A 13,702-nucleotide genomic window follows, 5' to 3' on the forward strand; every position below is an offset into this window, starting at 1 on the left:
TTAATTTTTATGGTTTTAAGAAAATATTTTTGTCTTTTAATGTGGTGCTTTCCGTTAATGTATTTACTCTTATGTGCATTGTAGTGATAGTAAATTAATTGTGTGTATGCTTGTTGTTGTATATTTATAAGCAATTTTGTTGCATATTTATAGCTATCGTTGTTGCATATTTATAGCTATCGTTGTTGCATATTTATAGCTATCCCTGGGATTAGAGATTCGAATTCTTTTTTAAATTTTCAAAGGGGTATTTTCATTAAATTGTTTAAAGTTTTGTGTTTTAACTGCCAAGTCGAATTTTTGTATTGAAGATGTAGTTATAAAATGGCAGGAATGATCATTAAAAATTTTGATATTTTAGAACATCATCTTGATATAGAATGTAGCAAACAGAAATTCCATTAAATGTAAAAGAAGATGTTAAGATAGAAAATTTTTCCAGAAAAATTTAATTATTTTATGATCTGAAAATAAAGATCAAATTTTGTAGATTCTAAAGCAGACTTCAATTTTAATATATGTAAGATAGAACTATAGACACAGTAGTTTAAATAATACATAACAAATAAAAATGAAATCGGAAGCGGTGGTATTTTTAACCGAAAACGAGAGATTTATTTTATTTTTACCATTAAATTCTCCAAAATAATTTTTGATATGTTTATATTCACTCTCTGCCTACTCAGATGTAGTTTGCTAATTTTTGGTATTTCTGTTAAAAAAGCATGACAACTACATTTGCTTCCAGCGCATATGGATGAACTAATTTACAAGCAGAATATCTAAACGTATTTTCTAAAGAATGAATATTTCAGAACGATTGATTCACGGGAAACATGATATCTCAAAATAAATTCAATAAGATTTCATGAAATTTTGTATGCATGCATCCAAAACCTTTGAGGGTGTGATAGGCAGCGGATTTTATGATAGCTTTATTTAAGTATGTTTTACAGACACTTTAAATTCAAAACACGGACACATTTTGCAATAAAAAACAAAACATTAACTGAAACTTCAAATGCTCATTAAAATTTTATTTATAAAAATGATTTTTATCTTGTGGTCTGTTACATTTTATGTAGTTTGAGCTATATATAAGTGAAATAAAAATTAAATATTTCCATTATTTTTTAACTCGCTCCATTTTTTCTATTATTGAAAATTTTTCATTAAAAAGCAGTTTTTTCCAAAAACTAAAGACAATGACCAAGGTCAATTTTTTTCTTCTAATAGGGACCTTTCAAGTCTGGTTTAGCTATGTGATATAATAAAAAAAAAATTATGTATCAATTTTTTAAAAAAGTTCTCGTCTCCGAACTTTGTCAGATATCTTAAAGTAAGAAAAATATTAAAATGAATTATACTTGATATGCATGAAATTGGAAATTCAATATAATTTCCGAATTTATTTATTAATTTGTCAAAGAAGCTTTATATAATTTATTTGAATATATACCCGAATCATCATATCTTGATCATAAACTATAGAATAAAACCTCTCGAAGAAATGTTAGAAGCAACAATAAAAACTGTTTGAATTTTACTCCAACAATAAAATATTTTTTCGCAAAGTATGCTTAAAATATTTTTAATTAAATAAGTATAGTTTGAATTGCAATATCCGGCAATAAAATTTTCATTGTTGAAAAGATAATATTTTGAATTTCGAAACAATGTGAATACCTTTTTTTTTTTTTTTGTGATTTAATATTTTCTGAAATAATAACTGAAAATAAACAAAATTTCATTTAATTTTTTAATTAATTAAAATTTTAAAAAACGCACTAACTAAGCTGCAAAATATATGTATGTCTAGACATTTCTAAGTCAAAGAATCTGACCTATCGAGCCAGTTTTTGACACTCTAAAACTGCTTTTATGAAACAAAACATGCTCTTCTTTGGAAGCATTTATTGTGCCTACAGTTAAACTTTGATATCTTCTGCTTTAGAAAAATGGAGAGAAAATGAACATTGAAATCCAGCATGTTTTTACAGTACCTGCATTAAAATTAATATAAAATTCATTCTTTTTATCATAACTTATTTGCATCGAAATTACTATAATTTACTATGTTTACTTATATATATATATATATAATTATACTTTTATACACACTTATTTACATCTTTTTACTGTAATTTACTACGACAATTTGTAGATCAATTCATATAGTACTGATTAAACAGTTATTTTAAAAAAAGAATAACAATCCTTAAAATATTAATTCTTCATATAGAGTATAGTAAGAGATAAAGTATAGTAAGATATAGTATATATAGATAAATAGATATAGTATATTTCATAGATAATATACAGATAGTATTACTATCTGTATATTATCTATGACAATTTGTTGTATTTACTATGACAATTTGTTGATCAATTTATATAGTAGTGATAAAACAGTAATTTAAAAAAGAATAATAGTCCGTAAAATATTTATTCTTCATATAGTATAGATTGAATATAGTAAGATATAAGAGATATTGTATAAAAAGATATTTATATATTATAGATAGATAGATATAGTATACTTCTATAAGTTATATAGCGATATATATAGATTTAGTGGCTCTCTCTCTTTCTATATATATATATATAGTGTGTGTGTGTGTGTGTGTGTGTGTGTGTGTGTGTGTGTGTGTGTGTGTAACAAATTATTCGAATCCTGTCGTCGGCTCTTTAATATGTAACATTATTTGTTGTGAAGCAGGATGCAGTTTTGAAGACAGTGAAGAGACTTTTTACATTTTTAAATTCTTTTTAATCCATCGGGAAAGCATCATTATTTACAAGCAAAGACGCGGACATTTCGTGTCCGCCACAGAGCGGCCAAAAGCGGAAGTGGGGAAGAAGAAGCCGAAATAAATTATCCCTCGCCTTATATAACCTATGATTTTGATAGGAAAAATATTTCTTCATAGTGCTAATATATTAATAAGATTCTGATAGGGATTTCTGACGCATGTCAATCACATGTAAGGGAAACACAGGGATCTTTTAAGAAAGAATGTGCTTACTGGACATTTTTTACCCCTTCACGCCGAGTGTGTGAAAGTATTGGCGTTTAGCTGATTAAGCAATTTTATAAAGCTTCTCTTGAATTAATTAAGTAGAGAAAGTGGAATTGGATCACGAAATAAGAGAATATTTTAGAAGGAAGTTACTAGGGGCTAAAGTAAGATAAAATCTTGGAAATTAATTGAGTTGAAATTAAAGTTTAAAATATCATTATATATATATATATAAAGATATATATAGATAATGTATTAAGTATACTTATATATACTTATACTGATATATACTTACACTTTTATATATACTTATTTGCATCGAAATTACTGTAATTTACTATAGAAATTAGTTGATTAATTCATATACTAGAGATAAAACACTTATTTTAACAAAGGAATAATAGCCCTTAACATATTAATTCTCATCACAATACTGTGTTAGTAATTTCACAAAATAAACACATTTAGGGTTCTTGAAATTTTAACACGCTAAAGATTGTTTTCACTACCAATAATTTTCACACTCTATTAACATATTATGCATAAAACAATATTCCTTAACATAAACTATCATTATCTGCGTTTCATTAATAAATACATTCAGTGAGCCAAAAGTTTCAAGAAATTAAATCATAAATAAAAGGTTTATGCATAGAATTGAAAAACAATTTAATCGAAAATGTCTTAAGGTCTTTTTGTACAATAAAACTACCTAATATATTTTCATGAAGTGATGACATTTTTTTTTTTTTTTTTTGTTGAAATCGCCTATTCATTGGAATGAATTATTCATTTCACAAAGCTGGTGGCTATTGAATTTTAAATCTATGGTACAATGCCGATGTTTTCTGTGGTCTCATTTTGGCATCAGAAGATAGCATTGTGGGACTCATGGGAAAATTCAGTCATCGAATGAATGTTTTAAAATCAAACAATTTCCGCCTCGCCAACAATGAGAAGTTTAATGAGTTTTTCAAGTGTTATAGGGAAGAATTAGCATCTAGTTTAGAATTTTACAATTACTTATTTTTCTTAACAGAATGATGTCTTGCAATGTCTATGATTGGTTTATTATGAAATATTTGCCTTCAATTATAGCCAGAATACAGATGGAAATAAAAGAATACACATTAGATTGAAAATAGTTGTTATGGTAATAATGATAGTTTGCTGCTATTTAAATTGGAAAAGTAAAATAAAAATGTAATAAATATATTTTATTATGAAAATTGCTTTGGCAATCGGACGCAAACAAGTTTTGGCTATGAATCCAAATTTTCAAAAACAATATGCATAATCACCCTGAAACTTTCTATTTCCAAATAAAATAGTTATATTCCTCCCTCAGCATATAAATTTTGGATCCAGGCCATGAATGCTACGATTTTTATTTTCAATGCTCCGCAAATGAGCTAGTTAATAGTAGTATAATCAATAAAACTGAGTATGCATTTTGGACGTCTTTAACCCAGTAGAACCAAAATTAGAAACAAATCTACAATATTAGTACCAAACTTGTCTTATATTGGGTCATTCTTTTTTTTTTTAAGTTATCATGTTTAAATATGGCAATATATAGTCGTGGGTATAAACTTTATTCTGTTCTGAACTTTATTCTGTTGTTGATCATCATTTATGAAAATTAAAATTCTAATTTTAAAGCTAGTAGCATATACAAAAAGATGATTTGCCTAAAATATTCGTAGGGGATTGTCTACTTGTTCAGAATTGTACAAACTTCGAAAATTCCTATTCTAACACCTCTTTTTGATGCCATCAATAGATTTCCAACGGGAAAATTACCCAGAGTACAAAATGTGATCCGTATATCATGAATGCATTGAGGGGGCGGTATTTGATATTTTCTTTTAAGGGGTTGTTTCCTTACTTATATATTTAATATTTAAATATTAACTGGGGTGATTATTGTATTTTTTATTTTTGTGACACTTGAAAAGCATCTGTAAAATTACAATCTACATATTAAAACTGATTATCTCGTCATGTATGATGAAATATTTATAATGAGAATTTCTGCAAAAAGTTTCATTCTTTTCTGTAAAAAAAAAGTATTCGAAAGAATTAAAGTTGTTTCTTATATTGCGTCTAAACCTGACACGCCATCATGCTGCAATCGTTTTTGTTACATAGGCTAAAGAACAATTCAGTATATATTTTATTGTTTGACAGAAATACTAATTTAACATTAAAAGTAATAGCTTAACGATACAAGAAAAAGAAAAATTTAATTCTTTTTTATTACTTTTTAAACTTTATTTTTTATCGGTATATGCTATTAATATCATCATTCCTTAATGTATTCATAAATAGACTGAAAATGAAATATCACTTTATTTTGCGATCTTATAAAAACAGTAGTGCATTTTCATTCATTGATAAATGTAAATCCTTTTTCCCATTCTTAAACGGCAATTTAGTACTCAATACAAATGATTTTCGATTGGGAAAGAATTCGTTATATGAAGATACGTGTACAGTATATACTCTTATTATAATGATTTTTGATTTTGAAAGAATTTGTTATATGAAGATATGCGTACAGTATATACTGTTATTATAAATGATTTTTGATTGCGAAGGAATCTCTTATATGAATATATGTGTACAACATATACGTTTATTACAAACGTAGAATGTAGGAGAAAATGAATGAACATTTTAAACGATCTTCTGCGATTTGCATATCTTTAATTTTCATTATTGTTGCACTTCATTAAGTTACTAGTCATACACATTTTGTTGCTTCTAATATAAACAAACTTATATATATATATATATATCCAGTTTAGAAGTATCCAGTTTAATGATTGGAGAATTATAATAAAAAAACAATTATGAAACACAACAATATTAATTAAATTAAATTGCATTTATCAACAAAATACTTTCAATGGAAAAAATAAAATCAATAAAAAAAAGTGTTACATATCATAACAATGCATCTAAATTTAATTTATCAAAAAATAAATAATGATACTTAAGATTTTGATGATAAAATTTTTGCATTCATTATCAAAAGTTTGAAATTCTTTTCACAAGGATAAAATAATTGCGCTTTAATGCGCTTAAACAGAATCATTTGACAGATTATAAATGTTCATGTGATTGAGGTCATATAAAAAGTGACTGTCAATTTTTAAAAAAAATTCATTTACAAGCTGTTCTTGTAAGAATTTATTCTTTGTAAGAATAAAATCTTTAAAAGAAGTAATAATTTAAAAATGAATTCAATTTGAAATTCTGAGTAATTTTTCGTTATAAAACATACTCATGAAAAAAATTTCTTGTAAAACTTTATTTTTCTAGTCGTTAATATATTTCGACATTCAAGTGAATTGAAATGTATTATTTTAAACTTTATTTCACGTGTTTCTGCTCTTTATTTAAATATGGGATAAATATGCGTGTAATTTTATACCGACAAAAATAGCAATAAATTAAAATAGGAAATCTATACTTCGATTAAAATATAAATCAATTATATTTTGATAAATCAAAGCTTAAATAAAATTATTTGAAATGCTTCGTTTTCACATGTTTATGGAATAATTGTAAGGCATATTTTGCATGCAAACACTTAGTGTCAAACCGGTCTCTAATTTTCACATCAAGCTAGTTTTGATGTCTGAGTTTTTTTAATTCTATTTGTGATTATACACAGCATTTTAATAATTATAGTTACTGCTGATTAATTTTAGAAGTGTAAAACTTTTGTAATAAATATTGAACACATAAACATCAATAGATTTTTAAGGTGTATGTACACACTTGAAACTTCAAAAAATCATTCAAAATATCAAATATTTTTTTTTATTACTTAATAATGTTCTCTGATCCTTTTGCTTTCAAATGATTACAAGATGTTGTCAATATTCAGAATATTTCTCGAGTTATAATTATTTTTCTTGAAGTGCTTTCATTAAAAAAAAGGTACGGTGTTTTTAAAACTCATTTTATGAAAAATGTTATTTTTCCACTATGTTGCTTCATTCAAACAATCATAACTCAACAAGAAATTACCTAATTACAGTTATTTATATATCAAAATAATCTGTATGAAATAACGGATGTTTTGTGCCTCAGTCAAAGCTATATTTATAGAAATAAATTTTTAATAGCTATTTAAAAGTTAAAATGACAGAAAAAATCTCGCTTTTTCTATTCATTGTTGATGAAAAAATTGTTTTAAAAAAACTATATATTTTTAGAACTTGATGGAGGCAGACAACATGAAGACTAGTATTAATTTTCAACTAGAATTGTGTGTCTGTACAAATTAGAATTTAAGATATCATGTTTCAAAAAATAGGCTAATTAGTTCATTAAATATTATTTAATTAATTAATAATTAGTGTAAAATGCTTTTTTCTCACTGAAATGAGTTTAAACATAAATTAATGACCTACTGTAAAAAAACTGGATTTTTAAAGTTAAAAAAAAATTCTTCTAGTGTGTACGTACACTTTAAGAAAACACATCCAAATGGCCCTTATTTTCCGTTACAAATATATTGTTTGTTATGCATTAATTATAAAGAGAAATACTTTGGTAGCATATTTGCAAAATCAAATAATGAAACTCCTACAAAATATTTATTAAGAAATAAACTCCCAATTTTCAGTAAATTCTTATCTTCTGTATTTTTACATCAGCCGATGAGTAAAAATTGTAGCTTGCCGCAAGGGCAGATTTTCCTCCGCATTTAAAAGTAGCGACAATCAATAAAATATTGCAATGTAAAGCTTTTTTTCTGACTTTCATTTCATGCGTTTTGCCATTGACGAAATGTTTTTATATATTCTTACTTCGCAACAACGTGTGAAGTTATATTTGATTCAAAAATTGCATGGTTAGTAGTATTTGAATAGCATATAAAATGCTGTAGTAAATTTGCAATATGCGCCTTTAAATGGATCGTTTCAGAGGCAATACAGAAAATTTTATGTAGCTAAAAGCTACTCGAATAAATAAGCTGAAATTTTGTCTGATGCCATAAAATTGCCTTGCTTTTCGATTTTTGTTCAAATTTGTGAATAGAGATTTAAAAATACTTAAACTTAAATTTTAAATTTTTTTCACATAGTAAAATTTAATTTTAGTAATAAATGAATTAGTATAAAGTGTTGAATATTTTATATATCCAAAGAGTTTTTGTTAATAAGTATACTATTTTTAAAAATATTAATAAAAGTCCTAAAGTATTATTTTATCATTAAAAGATCAAACTTTTGTTAACCCTTCATTTCGAAAAGAAAAGACTTAGTCTAAAACGGTTTGGTTTCCGGGAAGAGCTTCTGATGTAGTTTCAAAATAGATTACAAAACTGCGATTGACATGGATAATTTTGAAGTTTGTTTTTATTTCAATATATAGATGGCTCTTTATGAAATGTTTAATTCCAAAAGTCATAAAGAATACAATCGATTCTTTTTTTTTTATGATTGTATGATGACTGATGCCAGAATAATTTTTTGGCCACAGTTGTGCAGACAGACAGACAATCCTTTCACTGATTTGATTTAATATTTGAATAATGAATAAAATGTGCATCAAAAGTTAATAATCTCTCTTTGCATTTTGATGGTATAGTGTTCATTTGCACTTGGCCAGATAGACAGTGTGGCTTCCTGAGAATAGACATTCCAAAATTTAACAGAAAACTGCAAATTTAATGTAAAAATCTTACACCAAATCTGAGTCTTCTAGCTCATATCGTTTACATACAGATTTTTAGCTGCATGTACTGTTAATACTGTTTTAATGTATTGTAATATATATATAATATGTTATGTATTGTTTACTGTTAGAGTTAATACTGTTAACTCAACTGTCTACTCGAACTGCATATGTTTTTATAACTCACAGAGTTTTAAAGCGGGGAGATTCGTCAAAATATCATGCTTGAATATTTTGAATATCACAATACTTCATTTTTGTATACTGTATGTGACGATTGACACAAATAAGGACATTTTTTTCTTGACAACACAAGTTTATTATAAATGATGGATAAGTATTTACATATATACAATTAAATTCCAATTTAGGCTCAATTCTATGTATTTTCACAAAAGCTCCTATCAACACACATTCTTACCGGTATCGGACACACACTTCCGTGCAACTGTTCCTCTCTCTTTACTTCATCTCCTTTCAGCCTTGAGAACGGAACAGCTACGTGGAGATCAGGGGCATGCCACTATGTATATGAGAACGTCAAAATAGACTAATCTATGAAAAGGAGTTGTTAAATATCATGGTGAAAAAATTTTGGTATTTTATTTCTACATCATTTGATTATACATTAATAATTAATTATAAAATGCAAGTTAATGCATTTGCTTATTTCTTCTTTGAGAATTAGTAATATCTTTTTCGAGAGAAAACATTCAAATCAATCAATAATTAAAATTAGCTAAAATTATGGTGTATTATCATTTACTTTATGTTAGGAACATTGGTAGAGAATCATACAATCTTTGTCATTTGCAAATTAGTATTTAATTTTTTTTTTGGTTTGTTGTTTGAAAACTAAGCGTTTTTCTATATAACCTCTATATAAAATATTTAATAAAAACAAATAAAATATTTAATAAATACCACATTTCAGTTTTTTTTTCATATATAATATTCGAAATACTATATTTCTCAGTATTATTTTTGTTCTGTCTTTATTTTAATAACGATTAGGTGAATACATGCCCTTTATATTATGAATAATTTCAAATGAGTTAAATATTCATGTTATGGTATTTTTGAAAGTAAAAATTCATTTTATATAAAGTACACAATCTATATTTTTATCTATATCTTTGTTTTGCAGTTTGTCTACATCTTTGCTATCTACTTTCTTCATTGGCATTTCCCTGTAACTATATTAAATTCATGTCGATACTGCTTCGCTCAGTACTGGTGGGGTGGTCGGTTGTACACAAAAAGGCTATATTAAATAAAAATATCTGTATATCCTAGCGATTATAAGACAAATATTTGTCAATGTTTACCAAAATATCTCTATCAATTTTTACCTATAGGATAAAAATTCGTAGAGATAATTTATCTTAAAATTTGAACTGATAGAATTAATGAGAAATTCGATGCTAAATTGAATTATATAAATTAAATACGTCGAATTAAATAATTAATCACATGTTGGAAATATAAATGGATTAGCAAGGACCAGATAACTAGCAGCGGTATACAAACAACCTGTGGGGCTATAATGAGCATACAAATCTGGATAATTAAAATTAGAGCAAGTTTGGAGCTATAAATAAAATTTAATATAAAATATTTGTCAATTTTTGCAGTACAGTAGTTACATTTTTGCATTATATTCATTATTACACTAAAACGTACAAAATATTGTTTCGGAAAATTAAATTCCTCTAAAATCTACGCGGTTTCGCTTGCAGTGCATTTATTGCATAACACAGTCAGCAGGGATCAGTAACAAATGGCGACCTATATTAATTCAAATATACATAAGATAAAACAAAACTGGGATGTACACAAGCAATACACAGCAGCACACTTAGAACAAACAGCAGCCCACAAGTAGTAATCGGTAGTAAACAACAACAACAACACGCCAAGTGGCGACACGGAAGTCAGGAGGAGGAGAAAATCTATGTAGTTCTCCACTAAGGTATCTCTAAACGCCTGCTGTTCTAGCTTTAGCTGTACCCAACTGTCGACTCACTACTATACGACTAGCTGCTCCACACACGAATCGATGTTGCCTCAATATATGTTTCCAAAACTCGGCTCACGATATCAGTTCTCAATCCGAAACGCTTCCGTTTCGTTGGAATTAATTCATCGTTGACTCGTCAGTTGTATATAATCGTTGGTACGATTATATAAAACTGACTTAGGCTTGGAATGCCGACCGTTTACAGTTTCCGGAGCAAGGCACAGAAGGTTCTAGAACAATCAAACATAACTCTCCTCCTAGTAGTCCTATCGCAAAAATTCTTAACGAGTTCAGTAAAATCCATTTTTTTCGCCAAGTCTTGGCGGGGGGGGGGGAGGAATCATTGATCCGACATCCGATCAGCATCCGATAGAACTGTCCATAAAGCTATCTTTCCTACGATGGAACTAATTCTGTTTGAAGGCAACATTGCAAATTCGTAACAATATTAATGTAGGAATCAAGGGATTGTAGAACAAATTAAATTTATTAATTTTTAAAATCGAATTTTTTTTTACCTTAAAAAAATATTATATCAAGACTATTTACTTCATTTAAAGGGTTTTTGTAATTAATTCTGGATGTCTATGGAAAACTTTTATAAAAATAATGACCATGGCATCCTATGTAACAAAAAAATGAATCCTTATTAAAAGAAAACATAGAAAATGAAGGATAAAAAAAATCTTGGAATTTTCATCAAAAAAACAATAGAAAATATCAATTTACACAAAATATCCCGAGGAAACATTGACGGTGACTGGTAAAATAAATAAATCCGGCGACTAGTCGGTATCTAAGCAACGGAAGTTGAATGCATCACTTGTTTTCTTCGCCGTAATGGATGGATTATGTTCGCAAGAGGATGAATTGGTTTTAGGTGACGCTCCGAGTAATTTTTCCACGGACTAAGTACCTACCATTCCGCCTGAACGGTGGCAAGCGTTAGGCCAAAACTGTTCGTCATCTTAATGGTTCCGTTACTGCTGCTAAAGCTCTTAAATTTATTAAGGATGTCTTCGGCTGCCGTGTTGAGGTCTGTTTCGTGTTTTTGGGTTAGATTTTTCAACGGATGATGTGAAAGTAGCCGTGGAGTTTTATTTTCTGACTAGCAGAAAAATCCAGTATTTTTTAGGATAAATGTTTCAAATTTTTTCAACGGAGTGTATTAACTATGTGAAATATATAATCACCAATGATCTCACTCTAATAGGCTCTTTCGTCAATGATATTCATCAATGGTTTCCAGCTGATACATAAATGTCTGTTTTTACTAATAAAAATGCGATTTCATTGTGCTTCAAATCTTGCCTGTACCTCAGCATTTATAGTAAAAATTTTAAATTTATAGCATAAGTGAAATATAAGAATACATTTAATTAATATTCGAAAATATCCCAATTTGTTCTGTAATCAAACGATTCTTACTAAGTAATTTTTTTAAAAAAATAAAAATTTGATATAATGTATTGTAACATATATTATATATTATAATTTATATTGCATTTCATTTGCAATCATTTGCATATTTATTTCTAATAAAGGATTCTTAGAATTTTTTAAATTGATGAAATGAAGTACAAAAATATTAAAAAGAGATAAAAAAAATATAAAAGAGTAAAATACTTTAAAATCGTGTTGTTGCGTAATAACGTAATATTTGTTGATTTTTTTCTAAATCGTCTGCATTTATTCAATAATTCGCTAAATTTTAACACATTTTTTACACACATTTTAACACATTTAAAACATGTTTTTAAAGCTTATTTTACATAATGTATTATAATATGGAAAATCTTTTAATCATTTTCAAATTTATTTCTAATCAAAAATTTTTAGAACTTTTTAAAAATATAAAAACGCAATGCAAAAGAAAAATTAAGGTGAAATAAAATTATAAAAGAGTAAAATATTCCAGAACTTACCGTTGCATAAGAACGAAGTATCTGTTGGTCTATTTATTTCAAAATCGTCTGCGCTTATTCAATAATTCATTAAATGTTCAAAAATAATAATAAATATTGAAAATAAAACTAAATGAAAACGAAACTGATATCACTGAAATGGTGAAATTTTGAATTTAATGATAGTATAAAATTATTTCCTGGAGAATAATTTGGCCTGAAATAAATGTGAAATAAGGGCAAAATTTCGGTTAATTTTTCATTAATTGAATATTTAATTAACTTTTGCATGAATGAAAAGTTTATAGTTTTCATTTTTTTTTTGTCTTAAATAAATTTTGATTGAATTATGCCCAGTCGTTTAAGAGAAGATGTTGAACATAGCATACACATGTATAGTCACAATGACTTTAAGTATTATTAAATTGACGTTTGTATATTTACATGCCGAATATTTATATGGATAAATATAATCTCATATATTCTACATTTATTATAATTGAAGCTTTGGAAAGTGATCCAATGCTAAATATAAGATTTTCCATAAAAATAAAAGAAAATTTTGAAATTTATTTCGCTTGAAATGTTTTATTAATTTTCATATAGAAAAAGAAAATATTCTTATTTTCGAAGAAAAAAAAAGTCAAATTTTAATTAATCACCATGTTTCAGATATTCCTAAATAAAAAAAGCATTTCAGAAACTATACTTTTTGGAAATACTGAAATTTAATGTATGTCCTTTTCACCAAACTTTTAGAATTCTATGTTTAGCGCAATCCTAGTAAATATAATTCCAAAACGTAAATATTTAAGTACATGAAATTCTGCATATGTTTATATTTAAAGCCGAAGATATATTTGTATAAAATATTAGGTCGACTCCATTAAAGATTGACCATTTGAAGTTTTGGCAAAATCAACAGAAAAAAAATCAATAAATTTCTCAAAACTGTTAAAAATACAAAACGTTCGATGGGAATAAACGTCAGCTTCACAAGCTAACAGACAAAGAACCAAATAAGCAGGGCATCGTTCAAAGAGATTTAAATCTTGATTCAG

This window comes from Argiope bruennichi, chromosome 7, assembly GCF_947563725.1.
Source record: "Argiope bruennichi chromosome 7, qqArgBrue1.1, whole genome shotgun sequence".
Taxonomy (NCBI): Eukaryota; Metazoa; Arthropoda; class Arachnida; order Araneae; family Araneidae; genus Argiope; species Argiope bruennichi.